The sequence below is a fragment of the Colobus angolensis genome, unplaced genomic scaffold (genome assembly GCF_000951035.1).
Source record: "Colobus angolensis palliatus isolate OR3802 unplaced genomic scaffold, Cang.pa_1.0 Scaffold73, whole genome shotgun sequence".
NCBI lineage: Eukaryota > Metazoa > Chordata > Mammalia > Primates > Cercopithecidae > Colobus > Colobus angolensis.
Window position 1 is genome coordinate 9,247,440 of NW_012121043.1, and position 23,973 is coordinate 9,271,412.

General features: G+C 33.7%; 1 pseudogene; it reads right to left on the bottom strand.

The window, feature by feature from the left end:
- Nucleotides 1-577: 577 nt before the first annotated feature.
- LOC105501647 lies at nt 578-23,719 on the bottom strand (annotated as a pseudogene).
- Between the last annotated feature and the right edge of the window lie 254 nt (nt 23,720-23,973).

Here is a 23,973-nt window from a genome sequence, read left to right on the forward strand (position 1 = left end):
TAAAACAGGGAGAACTTACTGAAGGGTAGCATACATAAAATGAGGACTAATATCAAGGAACAATCCTAAACATTTTACCAATGACTAAGCCTCAAAAAGACAGCTTAGGGAAACGATTAGTAGGTACTTTTTCTTTTTTCCTAGCCAATCCAGTTCTACTTAGGTAAATCTGGTTACCAATCAATGCACATATAAGTTAGAGGAATTTTTTTTCTACTCAATTACTACCATTTTTTTCCTTTTTCACCTTTTCCCTAATTTTGTCTAGCAACACTTTTCCTTTGGTTTGATCAGTTGAACCCAGAAGTTTTTGTACCTAAAATGAGTATCAACTCTTATTGGAATAGGATTTGGGAAATGCAGTCCTAGTGAAGACAAATATTTAACCGAGGTGGTTTGACAGAGTTAAGTATCCATCTCAATATGACAAATGTCTCCCAAGTTCATCACTGGGTTAATGGCTTCTCTTGGCTAGATACACGCCCCTGCATACTGGAATGACCCTTGGTGAGGTACTGCAGAGCTATGTGCACAAACACCCTCCAATTTAAGCTTTCAATAAATACAAAGCATCATTTTAAACCATTTCAGTAGAATAAATAAAATATATTGTCTTTCTATTGGCCTGCTTTGCTTCTTGAGCTGACTTGGAGTGCTGTTCTTGACACAGAAGACACAACAGTTCATTAGTGGCTACTCCAAGCTCTTTAGACGTCAGCACTTCCTGTTCTTCAAGCCTCAGCACTTTGTTGCAGCAATAATAGTATTCTGCATTAGCATCGCCATCGTCATGGGGCCAACACCTCCAGGAGGTGGCATGATGTAACAGGTTTTTTATCTGACTCCTTCAAAATTCACATCTCCAACCAATTTGGGGTTAGCAGTTACGGGATCTTGAATTCTGGTTATTCCCACATCAATAACTGCTGCTCTTTCCTTGACTATATCTATTGTGAACAGGTTTGGAATGCCTGCAGCGGAAATTACACTATCTGCAAAAAACTTATGTTTCTTCAACTGCTCTTTGGGAGAGTATCCAGGAGATATTATAACAGTGGCATCATCTCTGGGACGTTCATGTGCCCCATCTATGTGCAGTGACATTACAATGGGCATTCTAACAATTTTTGACCTTCCAGCCACAACCACATTCTTCTCTAGGATTGGAATGTCAGTTTGCTTAATTGTTTCCTGCACATCCCATAGGGTAGCCAGTAACATGGAATACTGGTCCAAACACTTTCGTCCTGCATTCATTACAGGAAAGTCATCAACATCCTTGTCTGGAGAAAAAGCATTGCAGATCTTTCTCTCATCAGTGTGCCCTGCAAGAGGCAGCTGAACAAGGTGGCCATCTAATTATCAACATTACTCAGTTTATTTATTAAATTCAACAATTCTTCCTTAGAAACTGAAGCTGGTTTCACAATTGTCTCACTGGTGATTCCAAAAGTGCCGCGCGGTGGAAAGTGCGAGAGCGCAGGCAGCAGCTCTGCGGGGGCCAGAACAGTTGGGCAGCCAACGCAGACACGAGGGAAGCCACAGCCATAGCCTGTGCCTGGAAGGAGGAAAGTTAACTTAGAAGCAAATGTGTATCAGTTCCAAAAATACCCCTTCCCAAATTAAATCAATCTACTAACTGTGTCAACTCAGGAGCATTAGCATTAAATTAAATAGGCATTTGATAAATTAAACTCCATTTATTAATATCAGCAAAGCATTCCTCAAAATTTTCTCAGAAAAAGAGTAGCTTTGCAGCCAATTTACATGACACTGTCAATTACAATAAACACCTTCTGCATATGTATCCTGTTAGAGAAATGTTATTATCATAGATTTATATTATGAAAAATTTCAATTTCTGCATGTATTTCGGTACAGAAATGTACTAAATTTAGTTTCATATTAGTTAATATATATTGTGATATTGGTGAGAAAGCATAAATCACTTGAATTTCAAGGGGGTCTTAACTATCGAATATTGGCATGTATTTCTGTTGTCTCAAGAAAATATTTAATTGGAATTTACAGTACAGAAAATCTGTGTGAAACTCTTTTTTGCCATTCAAACAACAATCATTGGTAGAGAACACAGTATCATTAAGTTAATTGGCTGGGCACGATGGCTCAAGCGTGTAATCCCAGCACTTTGAGAGGCCGGGAAGGACGGATCACTTGAAACCAGGGGTTCGAGGTCAGCCTGGCCAATATGGCAAAACCCCATCTCTGCAAATACAAATACAAAAATTAGCCAGGCATAGTGGCGCATGCCTATAGTCCTAACTACTATGGTGGCTAAGGCAAGAGAATCACTTAAACTGGGAGGCAGAGTTTGCAGTGAGTTGAGATCACCCCACTGCACTCCAACCTGAGTGACAGAGGGAGACTCTATCTGAAAAAGAACCCAAAAAATGTTAGTTGACTACCTTCTTTTTCTTTCCAGATTTGCAAAATGTGGTGATGATTTACACATTTGCATGCACATATTAAATGGTTTTAACAACTAAACATCAATAAAACTTTTCATTAAGTATGCTTCAGAAAATGTATAGATACTTTCAATGTGTTTCTAACAGTAGAACAAAATGTGAAGAGGAATGCAGTCTGTTTAAGAATTCTAATTAATCTAAAATTTTGTCTAGTTGAAGCTGAGGCACCACCCATTGTGATAGAAAATAACATCTTTATGTTTAACAGATTCTCTTCTTTGACATATATTAATGACATATAATTTATGACAAAAGTTGAAAAATTTAATTTATATAATTTATGACAAAAGTTGAATATAATTTATGACAAAAGTTGAATATAATTTATGACAGAAGTTGAATAATTTAAGCCACAAATTGACAGCATTTCCTTGCAAAAATGGAGATAAAACATAACCAATGTATTAATTGAAGAGTGCTTTTTATTTCCTGTTTATTTTAGGCTACAGAAAAATACTTACATTATTTCAATATTTGAATGAATTGATTTTTGATATTAATAGAAAGACCTTGTATACTATAGACAATTGTTTGATAGCTTATTGAAATCTTTTGCTTTGTAAAATATTTCTGATAAGTTTTTAAAAAGTTTGAAAAGTTTTCCATACCTGAAATAACAACTTGTTTCAGGTGTAATAATTTATTTAACCACCACTTCACCTAAAACCTTACACACAGAGCCTGGGTGTAATTTTATTTAAACAGTATTTAAAAATAAATTAAAAATAATTTTGTGCATGAAACAAAGTTGCCTACATTAAAACATCAGAAAGCAAAAGTGTCTAGCTCAACTACCAGTCTGGATCACCTGTGGTTATTTGACAACCCCGTCATTCCTGACAGAATTTTTATGCTATGGACAAGCAATTATTTTCCCATGCATATTCAAACATAAGTACTTAACAGTAAGAAATATGACATGCCATTAATACAGTGAAAAGATAACGTGTCCAATGTGGACTTTTCCACTTGTGGTGTTATGCTGGCACTCAAAAACTTCAGATTTTGGAGAATTTCAGATTTCACATTTTTTGATTAAGCATGCTCAATCTGTACTAGCTTCTGTATCCCCACTCAGTTCCACAGGAGAAGTAAAGTTTGTTTTACATTTATAAATATGACCATTTTTTTTACTTCAAAGAGAAAAATAATTTAATTTGAAGGAAAATAAGTATAAAAAACACTTTAAAATAATTAGTACTTACAATTACATTATCAAAATCTGAGAGTTTACATAGGTATCACTCTAATTCGCTATGTGAAATGTTCAAATAAGTGCACTACAACATGAAATCATTGTGTTGAAGAGATTTCATTTAAACTGGAATGATACAACGACATTTTCTAGAAGAAAATTTATGTGTAATACCAGAAACTACTTATGCATCTGCCACGTGAACTACGACTATAAAATCTGGTAGACTGCAGTGATCAAAGTGAAATGTACCTATACCAAACCAATAAACTTGTGTTTAATCAAAAACTTAGTTTACACAGCTGGTTTTCAAATTTAAATAGTCAATTCAAATAATATAAATTGAAAATTCCATTTTTCCATTGAACTGGCTACACTTCATGTGCTCAGTATCAACACACACCTAGTGACTACTGAATTGAACAACACAGCTTTAGAGTAATGGATACACATAAGTAGACATGAAAAATATCACTTTATGAATTGAATAAAGATGATTGCCAAGTTATGTTACCCTACTCACTAGAGTCACATTTTAATTTTTTTTTCCTTTGTTTTATACTCAAATTCAATTATTTTCACATGTTTGATATCAGACTCAGTCTTTGCTTAGTCACCTTCAGAGATGATAAAGTATATATACTGGTATATGTTCTAAAACTCCATTGACATGAAGTACATCAAAATGCACAGAAAAATTCTCTGGAGACCTATGCACCAAAAGGTGGGTTTATTATTTTGGAAAATCCAGTCAAAGCTTGGATTTGGAATTGATCTGGAAAGTAAATCCAAAGCTAGGTATGTGAGTCATGTAAGATGACACTATAGTCATGATACTGGGGAAAGAGATCACATTCATTTCTTTCCAAACGTAATATTTTATATATAAAACCAACTGTAAATATGAGAGTTAGTATCTAGAAAATACAAATGTAGTTGCTAAAGCCAGGTGGCTCGTTCTAGGAAATCAACTTAATAAAGTGACAATTATATTATTAAGACCTTAAGAGCTTTCCAAGAGAACAGGTAACTAACAAAGAGTGAAAATGTAAAAACAGTTCCCTGATCATTTTTTGTAGAAGTGAAATATTGAGAAACTTCATATTTCAATACAAATAATATGTGAACATCTTAATTATTTTGTATAGTCTACGTGTTCTCAATACTAAATATTAGTTCAAATTTTAACACACAAACAGAGGATTTTAATAGAACAGTTAGGTGCCTTCCCATTGAATTGCTTCCCTGTATTTATAGATTTTAAATAGTAGACTGATGGCAGAGAGGCTGAGACAAGTGTTCTGCTTGCCTAACTTTATGATAAAACCAGTTCATTAAATTTACTTGTTTAAACTAATAAAAGCCAAGTAGTTTGGATAGCTGCAAGAAGCAAAGTCCTCTAGTCTTCAACTTGATCTAGTTTGTATGTTTTCACTTCTATTCACACAATGATTACCTGATAAGGCTATATTTAGGAAATATACTGCACTCCTTAAGGGAAAATTCACATTTATTAAAAGTATCCATTCGATTAAAGTTCTTATATGCTGTGTATCAGGCTGTAATTTTGCATTTGCAACACAGAATTTCCACTCTAACAATGTTCCAAAACTATTCCACCACGGCCACCCTGCAACCATTCCCTCAGTCTACACTCCTTTCCATTCCTGGAGTTTCAATCTTTTCTTTATAAAACAAATTGTTTAAAAATTGCCTGGAAAATCTGATATAAATGACTTTGTGGTACTGGTAAGTTCTATATATAAGAGCTCATGAAAGGCCTTGGATATAAAAATATCCAAATGAGTATGAGAGTACAGCGGGACTGCAGCATCTCATACTTTTGTATAAAACAAACTTTTTGAAAGAGAGCTTAACTTTTATATGTCTCACAAACTGTGGATAGGTGTTAACAAGAATATATTATTTTCAAAATCTGTGATAGTATAAAAGAGATGAATTTAAAAAGTCAAGGATGGCACTAGGTAGATAAGCAACCCAGATACAATAGGAAAGAATGAGACAAAATGTGAAAACAAGAACACTTACTAAGCTATTCAGTTATGTAATGAAAAAAAGAATGTGTAAGCCTCCCATTTTTCTGATATAGATGAGAGGCAGTAAAACTAAAAACATACAGAAGAAGAACCTTAATTGTATTTTACAACTTGTTCATTTTAGTTACTTCCAATAAAATATTGGTTAGAAAAAAGCATCATTTCTAAATAAAAATCATGTGTGCTACATAAAACTCTTTAAAACAGTAATATACATTTAATCAAAATTATGAAAATGCACAGCCTTAGTCTAATATACGTAGTATAAGTGTACAATATAAATATTAGTGAGGCTTCACTACTTAACAAGTGTATGTATATATATGAATTCTACAAATTATCTTAGTAAGTATATATATTTGAAATATGTTGTTAATATCAAGTTTCTAGAAATGAATTGCCTAAAAGGAACAATGCATTTAGAGACCATTAAAAGAATATATCGCAAACTATATATGGCAACTAAACTTATTTTAATTATGAGGTATTATTTTTACAAAGACTAAAAATTCCATAGCTGGACTAGAAGAGGTAAACATAAAATTGAAAGAAAAATATTAGTGTTGGCAGATGTCAAATAACTGCATTTATTCAACCAGAACTGATCATAATTTAGAGTGAAATGATCAATTATTGGAGTAAAATGCATTTTGTTTGCAAGAGGAATAGAGATCATTCCACAAATTTGTCAAAATGTCAAAGTGTTTTTGAGAAAGTAACTGTAGCATTTAAAAACTTCATGGAATGTAGAAATTAATGTATTTAACATAATTTTCTGCTTTCTATCCATTGACTGCTGCTTGGCATGAGTGATGGCTAATGGATTAATCATAACCATGAATTTAGGACAAAATCAAGTTTAATTGGCAAGATGACTTTCCTGGGTGTTTAAATCCCAAAACTGCATGCTTTGAAAAAAACAAAGTAGAACTTATTAACGAAACAATTGTGTTGCACGGTTTGAAGAGGCTGTATATTTGGTATCATTTTTTCTATAGATTACAATAAGCATAAGTAGACTACAACAAGAAATATATTATGTATATGATACATATAAACAAATGCACAAACATACATATGGGGGAGCTTATAAAAGAAGACACACTTTTATGCTTTCTCTATTTTCCACAGCAGATATTCCACTCTTAATATTTCTAATCCTTTTTCCACACTGTTAACTGAGAGGTATGACTCATACAAGCCTGACCTTATCTGTTCTACAAATGATATCACACTGCTTTTATGATAGAATCAAAATGACTCTGTACCGTTTGCTCAGTTTATAATTTTAGGCTAAACAGATTATTTTTCACTTTACACTTATTACACATAAATATAAACAGTTATGCTGTTTATATTTGTCATACTGTTTCAGTTTATCTGATATTTTCTCTTTATCATAGGCATTTACTAGCTCTTTCTTCTTGAAAGAGAGAGAAGGTAAAGCCATTTTCTCTCCTGTCTTTCAACATTCCTGATCAATACCTAAACTTGGTCTACTTCTTATTTCCCTGTAGGGAGGTTCCTGATCACCACCCTAGATGTGGTTTCTCTCCCATACGGGATGGTAACAATGTTTGCTTCTTCCATTAAATATATTTATTCTGCTTAATCCTCTACATTTTATGCTTTATGATTTGATAGCCATTGTATTTCCAAATGAAGCACAGTGCTTATTTTCAATAAATGCTTACATAACAAATAATGAATTAAAACATCACAATCCTAGAAGTCTCAGAAACATCTACTTAGTTCTGGGGATTTACTATCAAACTATGGGTAAGTAAAATAAAGCACAGCTAGATATTTTGAGTGGTAAGGAAATGAATTTAGATATATAAAACCACATTGTTTTAGGGATAACAGTAACATCTTTGTAGTCTATGAAACTTCTGTTTTCCCAGTGATGATACCACTCAATTTTGAATACGTGACCTTTACTATGTGTTTTTATTCTGCTGACATCTTTTATTTCTTTTTATGTGCAATTGTAGCAGAAGAAAGAAATTTCGGTATTTAAAGAAAGAAATTTCGGTATTTAAAATACCGAAAAAAGAGAAGATACGTAAATTAGCAAATGCAACATATCTGAAACAAAGCTAATAATATGAAAAGAGACCATTTGAGACCATTTGAGACACAGCAGGCTAATATTTCTTCATTAATTCAAATTCTATGGTATCACCCCATTAGGTGTCTTTAAAAGTGAATGTATGGATAGATAGGTAGATCAATTAACAAATTTACATTTATATGGACTGTAGGTCCATTGACTCTTAAACATTTCAATGTGTAAAAATAAATATTTAGATGGTAATTTAAGTATAGTTCAATTGAAAACTATTAATGCTAAAAATGTAAATCTAGAATAAAATTAAAAGAATAGTAGAAGATCATGCTACATCTTTTTCTCAACTTTTATTTGTTATTGTATTAAATTATACAATTAAAATAGAAATTATTTCCATAGGACTGTTAACTTTATGTACAATCTGTTCAAGTAGTTTTTCAGCCAGTAATATGAAGCTGACAAATCTATTTGCTTAAGAAAATCCAGAAAATCAAAACCAAAGATATAACACACACAAAAAACATCATTTGTAAGAGGGTATTTATCTGTAAGAAAATAAAGAAGTTTATATCATTTTATATCTTATAAAACAAATAGACACAAAACTTAATATTAAAAATAATAAAACACTCTGAAGAAAAATGTGAACTCTCTATGCAGCATTTTCACTCAGTGTGCTTCAGAATTTATAATGCTAATAAAACATTTACTTAGCAAAGAATATCAAATAATAAGCAAAGTAAATATATGATAGACCTGAAATATATTAATAAGGCAGAAGAAAGATTAAAGAGTCACTTTCTATAGTAATACAAATATTTCTTACAAATTGAGAAAAAATAAAACAACAGGTAGGATTTTAATTGATAACTCACAAAAGAGCAACCCAAATTATCAAGAAATGAGATGATAAAATATATTATGAAAATATAAATTAGACACAACAAGGTAGCCTCTCTTCCTTTCAGATTCATTAGAAAATTTAAAATATGCAAGAGTTACAAAATCTTCTGGTGGTTGGGATGTAGAGAAAATGACACATTGGTCTTAAAAATATGAAACATTACATCCTTTTGTTCATTTATTCAAAAAACACAAATTGAGCTTAATAAAATGTAGGCACACATCTAGGCATTTTGAATACATTGTCAAACCATAAAAAATTCTACGCACTCTTCTAGATACTTGGGACATATTATTGGATGGCAACAAAGCTCTCTGCAGAACTTGTGTTCTAGTACAGTCTCTAAACTTAAATAAACACGTGTATTTCAACACAGAAATTCAAAACCTGATATTATAACCCATAAAAACAAAGGCATAACTTACTAACATTTAAACATTTTATTATATAATTTTGTAATGGGGAAATCACCTTAACGCCAAACGAATGCTCAGTCTTCAATAAAGGACTAATTATGTATATTCTAGAAAATACTATGCAGTCATTAAAAAAGGTGTAAGAGCTACCTCAGAGGACTTGGAATAATTTATAGAAATTATCTTTGAAAAAAATAGCATGATGCAAATAACAGTTTGTTTTTGTAAAACTTAAAATTGTGATGTATATATGGGTGTACATCAATATAAACCTCTACAGATATATGTCAATAAGATATTATGGTGGATTCTACTGTTATCCTATATTGCCTGGGGAAACAGGGAAGCAGAGCGGCCAGAAGTAAATACACAAAATCAAAACAAATATAATAAGCTAAACAAGTAAGTTTGCACTTATGTAATATATACATGCTTTTTCCACATAAAAGAAGCTCTTTGTGACAGACATTCTTTATAAAATTTTATCATTTCATGGGATCATGCTACCAGATTTCATTCAATCTTCACCCATGTTCTACCAGAGTCATACCATGATTATCCTCATTTGGCAAATGAGGACGTGAAGGTTAGAACACTCCCTTCATTTGTCCAAGTTCACACAGCTAGTAAGTGGTGGGACTGAAAATTAGAGCAGCCTACTGTAGTCTACTGCCTTCCCAATGCATTAATATTTCAAAATATAGCGTACCTTAGTAAATGCTAAGGGTAAAATGACTTTACAACAATATTGAATAGGAGTTTTATTTATTTCTTAAAGAAAATGCAATTCTGTCTTTGAAATAAGTTAAATGTCTGCTTTGCAATTTTATCTCAATTTCATTAAAAGGTCATAGCTGAATGATACATTCTGTAGTAAGAGTATGCCAAAAAATTGCTTGTGATTATTTATGCAGAATCAGTGGACTTTGTATAATTGGTGAAAAGACCAATTTTATTGCTTTTACTGTTGTCTCTGTGTTATTAATTTTATTCCTAGTGATGCCATTTTAGAGGAGCCATGTGTGCTCACAGCTATTATTGATTATGACAGCAAGTCTTTTACCTTTGAGAAACCTAAAGGTGTTGATCTTTACAACACTGTTACTGTCTTTTAACTACGATTTTTTTTTCTAGTCCTACTTGTTACCATGAAACGCTAGTGTATTTAACATTTCGTCCGGCATTGCATTGCCCAAGGGAGAGCTAGTTACGCAATGACTTCAGATTGAATGTGTGCTTTTCTTAGAAAGTAAGTCTCCTTGAATTGTGATGACAGAAGATTTAAAGCTGCTTAATTTACTAACAAATAATTTATGTGACGTTTAACTTGTGATTGAGATATCACATTAGATGTAATAAGTCCCATCTTTATGTAATTTGATTAAACATAGAATTCTTCAGAAATATGTATCTATTATTTAGAAGAGTAATATATGATTCTCATATCATGAAGACTTTCAAGAATAGAAGAAGTTTCTATTTGCTTTTTATAGGAGGCAGGTACCTAACAATATGATTTCAAAAAGCCGGTATCATATATTTGCTAATATTTCACTAGAAAGTAAGATCTATCAGAATAAGTAAAATAAATAAATAATTAAACTGTTTCCATGAGATACTGGAACATACAAAAGTGTCATAGCCATAATGTTCAAGCACAACTAACAATACTTTTGTATATGTCAGTAAGTTAAATACAAATTTAAAGTTATCAGTTATATTTTAAGAAAACTTGCAGTAATAGTTTTCAATATATTTTTAATATCTTTGCATTTCATTTTGTTACCCTAATAGAATTTTGAGAACATATATAATTCATTGAAGTTTTATCTCTATGGTATGTTTGGCAACTTATAAAAATTATTGTAATTTGTATGTGCTTTCCCCATGGAGTATCTGGTTAATTATCTGTCACTAATTGACATTTAAGTGATATTTACTCTTGCTTTAGTTGCTGCTCTTCTAAAAGTCATCTGTCAAAACTAACCTTAAAAATTACTAAACGTCTGAAAACCAACTTCAAGTTTTTCCATTTGTAAAGAATAATTGTATTCATTTCTCCATGTTACAATATTCAGAGAAGACTAAATATGAAACACTTTCTGACCTATAGATAATAGATAACAAAATGTTTAGCAAAATATTCTTATGGGTCCATTTTTATACAAATGTATACATTTTAAGGCAATGCTATCAGGAGTCCAGAAAATACCTGGGTTAATGAGTTTGTTTTGTGAACACTTTTTGCGGTGTTTCTGAACAGAATACCATAGACTGAGTAATTTATTACGGAAGGAAACTTGCTGTTCATGGTTCTAAAAGATAGGCAGCCCAGTATTCAGGTGCCAGGATCTGGCAGGAATCTTTATGCTGCATCATCCCATGTTAAGAGTTAAGAGGGTAAAATAATGAGAGAAATAGACAAAAGGGGAACCAAACTCACTTTTAAAAATCAGGAACACATTGCCACAACAATGGCATTATTACACTCATGAAGGCAGAGCCCTTATGACCAAATTACTTCGTAAAAGGTCTCTCCTGTCAACACTCTTGCACTGTAGATTAAGTTTCCACCACATAAACTTTGGGGGACTTATTCAAACCACAGCATTCCACCCTTGGCCCTGAAAATTTATGTCCTTCTCACACACAAAATACATTCATTCCAGTCCAATAACCCCAAATTCTTAATTTATTAAAGCATTAACTCAAAACACTCCAAGTCCAGAGTCTCGTCTAAATCAGATGTGGGTAAGTCTCAAGGCACAATTCATCCTGAGGCAAATTTTCCTCCAGAGGTGAGCCTGTGAAATCAAAGTAAGCTATCTACTCCCAAAATACAATGGTGTAACAGGCAGAGGATAGACATTCCTATTCCAAAAAGGAGAAATAATTCAGAAGAAAGGAGTAACAGATTCCTAGTAAGTACAAAACACAACAATGCACACAACATTAAATTGTAAAGTTCCAGAATAACATTTCCTGACTCCATGTTCCTCCTCCTGGACATGCTGGACTGGGGGTGGACCTTCAAAGTCTCAGGCAGCCACACTTGTACGTCTTTGTTGGACATAGGGTACACCACAGCTCTCACAGGTTGGAATCTCATGCTTGCAACTCTCCCAGGCTGGAGTTGTATGCCGATAGCTCTACAGTTCTAGAGGTTATGTAATATCCCTGACCCCACAGTTCTTCTGAGCATTGCCCTAGTGAGGGCTCTCTGTGGTGGCTCCGTTCCTGCATCAAGTTTCTGCCCTGCCTGGGCCCCAAGGCTGTCCACTACATCCTTTGAAATCCAGGTGGAGTCCACCACAGCCCTACAGCTGTGTACTCTGTGTGTCTGCAGAATCAGCACCATATGGATGCTGCCAAGGCTTACTGTTTGTGCCCTCCAGTGTGGTGAGCCAAGCTGCAATAGGCCCACTTGAGCTATGGTCATGGCAGGGGCTGAGACGTGCTCCACCACAATGTGGTGAGCAGATGTTTGAAGCAGCACAGGACGGTGAATACTGAGGTTCCACAGGCTCCTCTCTGAAAACTGCCTTCAAGGTTCTGCTCTGGACCAGCGATGGAAGGGGCAGCCTAATATCTCTGAAATGCCTTGAGCATTTTACCTCCTTGTCCTGATTAATACTACCTGGCTCCCTTCTTCCCAATCATAATCTTTTTAGCAAAGGTTAGTCACTTGGCCACACCCTTAGTTTCCTCTCCTAAACCTGCCTTTTCATTCTTTACATGACTAGCCTAAATATTTTCAACATTCTTACTTTCTGCTTCCCGTTTAATTATAAATTCCATCTTTAGATCATTCCTGGTCTCTTCTTTTACGGTAAATGGCCTAAAGAAGCCATGTGCCACCTTCTACCCTTTGCTGCTTAGATATTTCTTCTTCTACAAGATAATTTAGCTCATCACTCCTAAGTTCTGCCTTGCATAAGACCCTAGGTCAGAAACACAATTCCGACAAGTTCTTTGCAACTGTGTAACAAGGATGACCTCTACTCTAGCTTCCAGTATCTTGTTTCTCAATTTCATTTGAGACCTCCTCAGACTGGCCTTCAGCGTCCATATTTCTACCAACACTCTCATTTCAACCATTTAAGTAACCTCTAGGAAAGTTCAGTTTCCCTGCAGTTCTTCTCCCCTTCTGGGCCCTCACCAGAAATGCCTTTAACTCTCAATTCACAGCAATTCAAGTTTTTTAAGGCTGCTTATCCAAATTCTTCCAGTCCGTACCCAATACCCAGTTCCAAAGGTGTTTCGACATTTCTGGGTATTTGTTATAGCGATAAATCCACTTCTGGTACTAATTTTCTGCCTTAGTCCATTTTGTATTGCCAAAACAGAATACCATAGACTGGGTAATTTATAGAAAAAGTTATTTTTCACAATTCTGGAGGCTCGGCAGTCTAATATCACACTACCAGCATCTGTTGAGGCCTTCTTGATGCTTTATCCTATGGTGGAAGTTGAGAGTGTGAGAGAGGGCAAGAAAGAGAGAGACAGAAGGGGCTGAACTTAGCTTTTTATCAGGAATCCACTCCCACAATAGCTAAATCACACTTGCAATAATGGTCTTAATCCATTCCTGAGGGCAGAACTCTCATGACCTAATCACCTCTTAAACATGCATTGGGCATGCATTTCTAACACACGAGCTTGGAGGGACACATTTAAACCATATAAATGTGTTGAGTCAAAAACATGCTCTTTTGTTTCTAAAAGGATCCATTTAGCCGTGACTTAGCAACTAGCAGAAATACTGTGTAAGGGAATTCATTTCATTATGTGAACTCATGACCTCAATTTTCACAGGTAAATAGTAGGACAGTTTGACTAACCTTCTAAAGCCAATCCACTTATATTTGACGTGGCAATGCTTATTAGGAAATATTTCATGGGCAAAACAGGATAGCAGAACTATTTGTGTTTTCCCCTCCAGTGAAATGTGAAATGAATGACATTAAATAGCCCAAGACTGATTTTAGATAGAGGAAAAAATGTATGCATTTAATAACAGTATTATGAAAAATTAGTCACAGAATTGTTAGAGGACAGGATGTATTATTATATGTACCTGAAAGATCATCAAGAACTACAGAAATAAATGCCATTTCTGTTTAAACACCCTTCCATTTGTAGCAGCACAAGCAAATATTAAACCTGTACAAAATTATTATATACAACTATAGTTAATTTTTTTCCACGAATTATTACTTCAAAACACTTTCTAAGGTAGAATAATTTTAACTCAAAAACAGAATAATTTTGTACTTTGCCTTTTGTTTATTGTATATCATAGCATACTTGGCAGAATCTCTGCTAATTCTGTCATGTATACATTGATATCATGTGAAGCAAATGGTTTGGATTAAAGAGAAAATTCTTCTTTCATGCTGTGCTTAAAATAACTCAATTGGCTTGAAAACCATGTGGATCAAAACCAGCATGACTGAATGATTCAACCTGATACATCATAGTACTAAAAGCAGATTGAAACAAAAATATGTAGCTTATAAAATGCAAACCTTATTTTAAAGTATGCAAAAATGCCAGTTCTTGTAAACATCAGTTGGATACCAAAGATGTTTAAAACTTTACCTTTAATATTGGTGTCTAGTCTGTGCTTTTGAAGCCTGTGCTTTTATAGTGGTTAATAGATACCTTTAGAAAATCGGTGATTCAATTCAGTTTTCCATTAAAAGAAATAAAAAATACACCTTCATACAAATACATACCAAAATATTTTCAAATTTAATAACATTCTATTAGAGTTCTGTAGTTCAAGCTACTTTTACAATGATTTATGTACAGATTTTTCAATAAAAGCTTGTCAATGAAAAATCTTTTCACTTGCTAAATCAAGAGATACTCTACAGCTTGCTAAATATAGAAATGCAAATTGACATGTAGCCTAATCAAAATTTTAAAGAGGAAAGTATAGTACTTTATTTTCAGATTTTGTAGCATTTCCAATAACATTACTTGACAAACCATGCTACTATTATAATATCTTTGTTTTTTATAGCACGTTTGTTAAGACTGGCATACTCAAATGTCTCCAGTTGGATCTGTAAACAAAAGGGAGTTTCATGATGAGACAGTTTCTTTGAGAACATCGGTGTTTCTTGGTCTAAGCTAAATGCTAAGTCAAAACAACATAAAGGGAATATTCACTCTTTTTATTATTATTACTATGACTGTGTTACTTTTACCTAGAACAGTTGTGGAATTGAGAGACAGAACACAAAAGCTGTTAGAAAGAAATGGCTACGATTATTTCATGTAAAACGAGGAATGGAAGGAATCATTAGTTAGAAATATCAGCTATACAGTGGGGGCTGAGAAGTGCAGCCCCACCATGCAGGCAGCAGATGTTTGAAGCAACACAGAATGGTGAATACTCACCATCGTTTTAAGGCAGAAGTAAGAGCTGATAAATAAATCAAAAAGGAGACAATCACATGTTTAATCAGATTGCCCCAAAGACAGAAATAAGTTATAGCTAAATATAAACTCAATTGCTCCTCATGAAAATAAATTATTGGGGAAAATGTTATTCCTAGTAACAGATTGCTTTGACAATTGAAGTTTACTTTTTCAGAAACTTTTTTGCCATTAGTACTTAAAACAAATTTAAAATAACCCTTGTTTATAAAACATTGCATACATCTAACAGAATTGACCATTTCTTACCTTATCAGCTTGGAGTGCTCTAATTTGTTGTTTGTTTTTTTTTCAATTCCAAAGTACCTTCTCCCCAAATGCGGTATGCTAAGGATCCTTTGCTTTTGTCATTATTCTGAAGGTGAACACACAGACTTCAGATACTTCTTGGTAACTAGATGTTGGAGGTGGACAATGGCAGCTTCCACCCACATGGTAACTTAGGTCAAATGGTGAGGTCCTTGGTGTAATTTCCACCCACATGAAGTGGCGATATTTAGCAGACAAGGACTCTCAGCAGCAGAAACACTCATAGTTTACTGTCTCAGTTTTATCCTTCTCACCAGATATATCAATATCTGAATATTGGAAGAAATAACTCCATCTAATATAAAAGAAAAAGACAAAATCTAACCTGACTTTTTCTTTTTTTTTGACACTGAGTCTCGCTCTATCACCCACACTGGAGGGCAGTGGCCTGATCTCGGCTCACTGCAAGCTCCGCCTCCCGGGTTCAGCCATTCTCCTGTCTCAGCCTCCCGAGTAGCTGGGACTACAGGCGCCCGCCACCATGCCCGGCTAATTTTTCCGTATTTTTAGTAGAGACAGGGTTTTATTGTGTTAGCCAGGATGGTCTTGATCTCCTGACCTGGTGATCCACCCGCCTCGGCCCCCCAAGGTGCTGGGATTACAGGCGTGAGCCACCGCACCCAGCCTACCCTAACTTTTAATATACAAAGTATGTTGAGGGGTCATATTCTATTAGACATCTTTACTTTTCTTTGTTTTTAAATATACAATTAGTATATTTCAGAATGTTAAATATAATTTAACTTTTCCTTAATCCTAGGTCATATTATTGATAGGTTTTATTTCCTTTTTCTTGCTTTATTTTGTCAAATTCCTTTTTTTTTCATTTTATTAAACCAATATCTAGCATCACCCTTAAGAAGAAAACATTATGAGTAACATATTAGGTAATTAAAACATTAAAAATATGAAGGGTGTATATTACTACACTTAGCAGTTTCCTGGAAGTAGTGATTTACTTAATAAAGCTGGAAATAGTTATAAATATTTGGTAGTTTTTAAAAAGTGGTGAACATTAAAAAAATAGAAGAAATCACATTAAAATAAGTTAAAGCATAAAAATATTTTACAAACAGAATTTAGTTAATATTAATATGTTGTTTATATATTTAATTTATAACAAATTAAAAGAATTCCAGTCAATTTTTTTCTTATCCTAGAATCTCATATCTGACTTGAATAAGATGTGCAATTACATGTATTGGTTATTGCCAATCTTTAAAAAGTTATTGAAAAATTACTCCATGCATGACAATGCTAGGTACTGTAAATAGTGGGTTTATTAATTGTTTATTTATAATATTTATTAAGCTGTTCACAAATTTAATTAACATCATCACTGAAAGGATAATTGTGTTCTTACAAGTAATAGACCTGTATTCATTCTTGGAAAATGCTTCCAATATTATTTCAGATACCTAACTTTAAAATTGGAGTCTGTCAATTTTAAGTATTTATTTCCCTTATCCAACATCATCTTATGAGAAAACTACATATGATGCAAACCTACTCTGGATAACCCTGGCAGATGTAGAATAAAACAGAATGTTTCCATGTGGCTAACATGATTGCCAGGAAGGTGAGAGGGTCAGGTTAGAATAAAAGCAGAAATCAATGAAGGGTAGGTACTAAGGAAACCTACAAAGTCATGTCATTCCTAGCATGGCTATTCAGATGGCCACAGGATTTTGCTGGAGTAGGGTTAGCACTGCTTCGGTGTAACCCTTGCTGCTGTACAGCTGGACTCTCAAATTTGATACTATCATCATGGATAATTTTTAACTATTTCATGTCAGGATGACTTCCTTTCCTCTGGGCTCCACATCTTCATTCCTGGCATCAATGAGGGCTGAAGATATATTTTCCATTGCTTCCCAATGTTGAATCAGTGATGTAAGCTCTTTCCATCAAAACATGAAATCAATTTCTCTATCCTTGATTTTGGTCTGTTTTGGGAATACATCATGAGAAGGAGGTGAGTCACCATAAATATTCCTAAGAATAAGTTATATAGGCTGATGTTCATTTAGTACATACTTTTCATGGATTGAAAATACAGAAAAAAAAAATGAAAGGGTGCAATGGATAAGAGGAAAAAAGATAAAGTAGAAGGAAGGCAGGAAAGAAATATCAATAATATGGCCGGGCATGGTGGCTCAAGCCTGTAATTCCAGCACTTTGGGAGGCCAAGGCGGGCTGATCACCTGAGGTCGGGAGTTCGAGACCAGCCTGGCCAACGTGGAGAGACCCTGTCTCTACTAAAATTCCAAAATTAGCCGGGTGTGGTGGTGCATGCCTGTAATTCCAGCTACTCAGGAGACTGAGGCAGGAGAATCACTTGAACCTGGGAGGCAGAGGTTGCAGTGTGGCAAGATCGTACCATTGCACTCCAGCCTGGACGACAAGAGCAAAACTCCATCAAAACAAAGAAAGAACGAGAGAGAGGGAGGGAGGGAGGGAGGGAGGCAGGAAGGGCCCTAATTTTTGCAGCTTGGTATAATTAAAAGTGTGAAATAGTTTAGAGAATGGATCTTTTAGATTTGAAATTGGCTTTTTAAGATTTTTTCAACTTTTTTAAAATTTAAACTCCATTTTTCTTCTTAAAACCTGAGGGAAATTCAACCATAAATGTCATACATCTTTTGGATAAAAACATACTAGAGTATTGATTGAGAATAGTAAAATTATGTCACAAGAATCAAAGTGTCATAGGCAGAAGTTACTCATCAGCTTCACCAGGGAAAGGATATTGTGTCAACCTGTTTCTTAATCTGATTAATAGCTTTTCTATAGATTATAATTTATTATCCTCACACCTAATCATTATGCTCCAGTTGAAGTCAGCTGGGAAACACTAAGAGAATTTTAATATTTGTTTTCTAATTAGGATGATCATTTTCAATTAGCCTCCACTTAAAACTCTTAAATAAAATATAGTTGCTGAAACTCTCAGACCTATCATTAAACAGAAACCTGTGGGCCTTTTATTGCGTCCCCTGTATTTAGCTTTCCAAATTACTCATAATGCTTTCTTCTCTTCTGCTGGACATTTTATAAATTCTATTCACATACCAAAAGCTGTCAGCTGGGAATAAAAAAACAGACTTTATCACTTGTTAGGGAGATCCCTTTCCAGTTAAACTTCCTTGTAGCCAATCAATTTGTCAGATCAGAGGACTATCTTTTGTGAGAGTTCCTCTGAACTAAAGCTGACAGGGTTAGGCCAGGGTCAGCTGTCTGATAAATCAAAGTGAAAGACAACTTAAAGCACTACAGTAGAAAGGGTTAGGGATTAGCACAGATGGCATTATCTGGGAGTTGACATTGATAAAAATCATATTTGTAAGAGTTAGCCTGCAAGACTTTTTTTCCCAACTCTTCTATTCCCTGCCCTCTCAAATGACATTAAGATTAATTAGAAAAGTTAGAAAAGAACAGGACTCATAAGCCATTTATCTACCAAGTGGTAAGATTTTTAAAAATTAAATCTTGATGGGCTTCAATAAAGCAGCTTAATAAAGAATAAGGGTTATCAATCTTTGCTGTAAGCTATCAAAACTAAGTGACCTTAAATTATATTAAAGTGATATACAGTAACACAGTGACAGATACTTTATTGAAGGTATATGTTCCAATTCTGAGAACATTCAGATATTTATTTACTAAAAGTCTATGAATTTTATGAAGAAAAAATAACTTTTTCAAAATATATTTACAGAAATAATCTTTTGCCTCTAAGGTAGAGTTCATAATTATATTCTTAACTGACAATTTAATTTCAGTAGAAAATCTTGCTATGTTTGAGTCTAAGTATTCCAAACGATGAAGCCAATACATTAAAACAACTTACGTTTCTAAGTTTTAAAGTCAATCATAAAAATCTTCCTAATTTATAGGTAATTTATATGCATGAGATAATACACAATGTACCTAATTGTTGTGCCAAATTGTCTTAAAATAAAAGCGTGATGCATGGGTGATACCAAGTCTTTTTTCTCCAGTACAATATCACCGTCATTCTGTGGGGCTCAAATGGTGAGGTAAAGGTATGCAGATCATCAGTCATCTAAAATGTCACCACACACTTTACAAAAAAGAATATATTACTAGCTGGGGATCTGAAAAACGTTAAAGTGAAGTGCTTTCCAAAAATATACCAAAAGAAATTGTGTCTCTACCTCTTCTGCCTTCATAAGAAGTCACCAAACCAAACAGGTTTTTTTTTTTTTTCTCATACTGCAAAAAAGTTTCCAAGGAAGGGAACGAATTTAGCAAATTACAAAAATTTATCTTTGCAAATAAAAATAAATAAAAATATTTATTCCCATAGGCTCTTGGACTTTTAATTTAGTGACCCTTGATTTTTATGTAAAATTGCAATAAAATATTTCAGTATAATATAAACTTATACTTACTCTATAAGAAGAAAAGGCAATTTACTGAAACAGGACAAAAAGAGAAAAAATAAATTAAAAAGTTGAGAGTGTATATTTTACAGTATTCTGTGAATCACAAGACGTTTTACCTCTATAAATTATCTCCAGAATTAAATATAAGAATTTTATAAGTGCTATAGATTTATGAGACTATAAGTGCCACAGGGTTTTTGAGATTCAATTTGTTACAAATGACTTTTTGATGAAATATTAAAAGAAATATTATTTCAGATAAATTTAAGAAAATGTGGAAAGTAAACATTCATTGCATAAACTTTCTTATAATAGTTTTATGAAGTTACATTTTGAACAAAATTCCACATCTACAGTAATATATTAAATAAAACATATTAAATACTTAGAGTTAAAATAAAATTTAACCATGAATACTCATTCTTAAATAATTTATATTCTAAGATATTTGCTGTGTTCATATATTTCATATGTCCAAGGAATCCAGAGGCAAAGTAGTTTCTTGCTTTCCCACGGATTGAAAAAATAAATCTGATAACATAGAGGAGTTTATTTAAGGTAATTATGATAAATCAAAATTGAAATTTAAAGTAGGAAAGACTGATATCAGCATTCGGATACTTTTTGTAAATAATCCTGTTACTCAACCTTTAGTTCCTCTTTCTCCTCCTCCTTTTTCTCCTTTACTTGGCACAACTTTTTCATTTATGAATTAGAGAAAAAAATTTACATTTTATGACAATGTAAACAATTTAATCTCCATAATTGGTAAATTAGCTGAAAATAAAACCAAAATATGTTTTTAGATGCTACAGTAAATACAGACATCTACTGTTTAAAAGGTGTTCTGCATTGTAACCAAAACATTTATTTTTGTTTTCAGAACATTACAGTTTATTTGGCTCAAAAATGCACAATTTGGGGGTAAAAAGGAAAAGTAAGTTGAAAACAAATGACAGTGTCGCTAATCAAAGTAAAATATATTTAAAATCTGGAAGTACACACAATTTTTTATAAAAATGTAATTCCTCAAATGGTTTGATATTTATTCAGTCTTATTCATCAGCAGGTACCTGTAAGAAAAAGTCTATTAGGGTAGTGATGACAAACAGGTATTAACTTATGTACTTACATAATATCCAGGAACTTGGAGTTGTTCCACCACAATGAAGAAAAGAAGTTTCAGAAGGTTTCTTGGATGAGAAGGAAGAGAGCAAGCAATTCCATCCAAGTAAGCTTGCTTCATCCACGACTGGGAGAGGGAAGAGGGAAAAGCCTATTTGTAGTTTGAGAATAGATTAGAATAAAGACTTTTCTTGAATGTCACCAAACGCTAACTGATAATGGTTTTCCAGGTTCCCAAACTATAAAATATAGAGACCAATCCACGGCAAAATATGGCTCTTGAACTCAGGGGAAAAGAGAAACATGACCATAATTATTGACCATAATTATTGAAAGGAAAGATACTCTAACATCAGATGAGGTAAATAAAAGAGGACAGCAAGACTACTGTTCCTCAATGAAATATTTCCAAATGTTTCTTAAGACCCAATGAATCTTTCAGAGATAGCATTTCTGGACACATGAAGCTCATTAAAAGCAGAAGACAGAAACATAATAGCTGTAACTTTCATCACTGGTTTAGTCTATGGGTTGAGCCAAAAGCATCACCATGAAAAGTGTCATTAAAGATATAGTATCATGGCTTATATCAAAGACTATTTTTTTTCCAAACAAATCAAGTATCCCCACATGAATGGGGAGAGAGTTCTTACAAAATAACTCGGTCACTCCTTGGCATTTTTCTTCCATTATGGGTAAAATTGCACCTTAGAGTCAATTGCATTAATGCTATGAAATTGAATGTTTTAGGATCTATAACAAAACAAAACAAAAAAATAATGGTAAATTCTCATTACTGAGGCTTCCCCAAATGTAGAAAAGTTGTGGAGCTCTTTTTCAAGATATTTTAAATCCCCTCCCACACTTAGAATAAAGGGAAGCACTTATCCAACATCCAGATCTCTTCTTGGCACATACATTGGAATAAAACATCAGGGTTGAATTGGGCTTTGATGAAAAATGGCATGTTCTTCAAAGGGAGTAAAACAAAAAAGACATTTGACATCATTCATCAAAGAAGCCCAAAATGGCACAGATCAAAAGCAACTGTGGTTCCAAACATCTCTAGACACTTCTTCAGAAATGGAAGAAGCCTCCTGGATTTCCTTGATGAGTTCTTCATTTAGCATTCCAATTAAAATTAAAGTGTCAAATCACAATTATGTTCATTTCCGTGTGTGTTCCCATTCAAGATGTAAATGATGCAAAGAAACTCAAGTTGGAATCAAAGTTTTTGCAGACACTTCAGACCACATTGAGTTAGATGAAGGTCCTTTTTCTCAAAGAAGATCATGGAGATTTTTTTGACAGCAGGAGTGACAGAGACACTACTCTAAAGAATCTTCACCCTGTTCTTCAAGGGAAAAGGAAAATTTTTTGAGATTTCAGTGTCAGCTTTTTCATTATTCATAAATTATTCACTAAACACTTACTTTAGAATGTTTCTTTCAGACAGAAATCTCTTATATGATCTGGATGCTTCTTCATCACCAGCAAGATTTTGTTCTGATTTAATTGGAGCCTTACTCTTTTAAAATAAATTATCACAATTAACTAGATGTCATTACTTATGACATAATGATATTCCACACACTGTGCATGTCAACATTGTTTTTTAATCAAATATACATATTTCATTATTACATTAATAGAATTTTTTCATTCTGTTCTTATAACTGAGAATAGAAAATTATACTTTTGAATGTATAGAACTGTAGATCACTACATCCTCTGGTACTTCAAACTATCCAGTTAAGTAAGGCATGGTGGCACACACCTATAGTTCCAGCTACTCCAGAGGCTGAGGTGGGAGGATTACTTGAACCCAGGAGTCTGAGACCAATCTGAGAAATATCGGAAGACCTAGTCTCTAAAGTAATAATGAAAAAAGAATAAGAAAAATGCCCAGATCACAGACCTTTGGTCTTCACACAATGTATAAACAGATAGACTAGCATATCGCTTCATAGATTTTGGCTAAAGAAAATACCATTTGCTATGCCATTTGGTAAGGCTTACTGGCTTTTATCAACATTTTACAGTATACCTTCTGAATTTCCTGGCTCCCTTCTTCACATGCATTCAATGACCAGCCTCTGCCAACCATGAGGAATATTGAGCACACTAGTGTTTTGAACGTTTCCATTCTCTAGCAGACTTGCTTGTTCCTCAGATGTGAAATAGTCTATATTCTTTTCAGTTACTGCTACATTAAATTTCTGGCACCTTTTGGGTTTTGTTTGTTTTATGTCCATAAAGGTAACTGTCATTGCAAATAATTTTTTAACTGCATCCATGACGGTAACCTCTTGTCTACTTTATTTAGCCTCGTGGGAATATAGTGTATTTTGTCCATAACAATTATTACTGTGATTTGAAGAGAACAACAAAAAGACCCATATTTTTCTCACATTATTGATCATGCTGGTCTTTCACCCTAGTCTCAGCTTTGAAGACTGATATGCATCGTGGCAGAATCATGCTAAGAATGAGACAGAGACTCACCCGCTCTGCATTCCGTTCATCATCAAAGAAGCTCTTCATGACTATC